Source organism: Mirounga angustirostris, unplaced genomic scaffold (assembly GCF_029215605.1).
Source record: "Mirounga angustirostris isolate CCGP_5_RB_7025 unplaced genomic scaffold, mMirAng1.0.hap1 SCAF_3, whole genome shotgun sequence".
NCBI classification, from domain to species: Eukaryota; Metazoa; Chordata; class Mammalia; order Carnivora; family Phocidae; genus Mirounga; species Mirounga angustirostris.
The window spans coordinates 101,175,831-101,178,087 of record NW_026991711.1 but is presented as its reverse complement, the minus strand read 5'-3'; positions in this window follow the sequence as shown (position 1 = coordinate 101,178,087).

The window sequence follows — 2,257 nt, the reverse complement described above, 5'->3', positions numbered from 1 at the left end:
TTCTTTGAGCATACCAATTCAGAACTAGGAGTGCTGCTTACCTCTGAGGAGATCAGTAGGATTTTGGTTTGCAGCTCTCAACCCTCCTATCTAACGCTCTCTTCTTAAAAGCATGATGCCTTGCATCTGGCCATACCCACTCAAGACCGAGGCATTGGCTGAGTGCTCAGTGGCTCTAGGAAAAATGGATTCTCTTTAGAAATGAGATTCAGGGTAATTTTGCTTTTTTGTTCTTCCTTCCTTTCCTTTCCTTTCCTTTCCTTTTTCCTTTCCTTTTTCCTTTCCTTTTTCCTTTCCTTTTTCCTTTCCTTTTTCCTTTCCTTTTTCCTTTCCTTTTTCCTTTCCTTTCCTTTCCTTTCCTTTCCTTCCCTCCCTCCCTTCCTTCCTTCCTTCCTTCCTTCCTCTCCAGGTTATTCCCATTTAGGAGATTAGAATGAAGCAACTTTACATGATTGAGAACCAGGGGTTGAGGCAAAATTAGGACTTGAATATGGGAGAGGAACCGTCAGAGTCAGGAGGTCTGTTTCAGCCAGTTAGGAGACGCTGATGCATAGTCTCCTCTAGGCCTTCGTTTGTTCATCCGTGAATGCCAAAGATATTACTTGAACTTGCTGACCACATGGTTGTGGAGTGGTAACTCCACATGGTAACTTGCACATGGAAGTGCAAACTCTCTGAGATGTGAAGATGATACACAGCAAAGGTGAGTATCATATTTATAAAAGGCTGTGGTAGGTGTTAACAATGTCTCCATTTAAATGCCTCCTAACAAGGGTGCCTGGGTGGCTCAGTCGGTTGAGCATCCGACTCAGCTCAGGGTCATGATCTTGGGGTCGTGGGGCTGAGCCCTGTGTCATGCTCCCTGCTCAGTGGGGAGTTTGCTTCTCTCCCTCTCTGTCTGCCCCCCACCCCCTTACGCACTCTTTTTGTCTCAAATAAATAAATAAATCCTCTAAAAAAATAAATACCTCCTAATAACATCTATAGGAAAATAATCCTTTTAGCATTGGATCAAATGTTCTAGCATTTTAGGTCCTATAGATCCGTAACATTATAAAACTTGTTTTTTTTTGAGCACTTATTGTGTATAAAGTCCCTTTTCTTTTACCAAAGAGCACAAGAGATGTAAACTTATTCAATATTTTTATTATTCCACAATTACTTTGACTGCCCACACCCCCTCTTTTTAGGACTGGAGAAATAGAAAAAAATTGGTTGTAAGAATGGCATGATCGTAAAATTTTTTTAAAAGTATATTTGGGTGCTCATTAAAGGTATCGAATTACATCATTGCCCCGAATGCGTCAGCTCATAATTGCAGCGAGTTTCCTACAGCATCTTAAGGCTGCATATGGTCCTTTACTGGCCTCCTGGGTGCTGTCTGGGGCCTGTCTCTTTCAGCTGGCAGTGCCCGGGAGAGCCGGCCGAGGTAGTGGCTGGGGGGACTGCTGCTTTATATTTGGCTGTTCTTTTGTGAATATGGCTGTTGGTGGATTTTCAGGGTTGTTAATTAATTTCACTTTTGCATCAGGCACTTTTCACAGTTTCTGAAAGGAAAGGCAGTAGTTGTGGAAAAGAAAAATCCACCACTATCTGTTCAAGTCTTTGTGGTTTTATCCTCGGATGAGATGCACACTGGTTTTAGGAGGCACTAAGGGAAAGGATCTGGTCCCTCACTTCTTTTTTTTAAATTAAATTAAATTAATTTATTTGGGGGGGTGCACGCGCACAAGCAGGGGGAGGGGCAGAGGGAGAAGCAGACTCCCCGCTGAGCCAGAAGCCCAACACAGGGCTGGATCCCAGGACCCTGAGATCATGCTCTGAGCTGGTCAGATGCTTAACCGACTGAGCCACGCTGGGGCCTCTGGTCCCTCACTTCTGAGCCACAGTGGGGAGGGTATTGGATTAGTGGTACAGTCCAAGGTCAAGAACAAAAGGCTGAATAATCAAACACAAGCAATGCAGAAGCAGGGCTTGGGGGTATTAAGAACACTGGAATCAGTCATTCTGTGGAAGCAGTCCAAATGGCAAAAAGTGGGGTGGAGGCTTCTGAGGTCAGCACCCACAGCACCCAGGGAAGCTCACAGTCAGACTTAAGGACTGGAGCAGTGTGGGGACCTAGAATCAGATCAGCTCACAGAGAGTCGCTGTGGGCCTCCAATATCTGCTCAACCTGGGCCCCTTGGTTGGGAGGTCAATGCTTGCTTTTGCCTTTTTGTCTCCCTGCCATCCCCAGCAACTACTCTTCGTGGAGGTG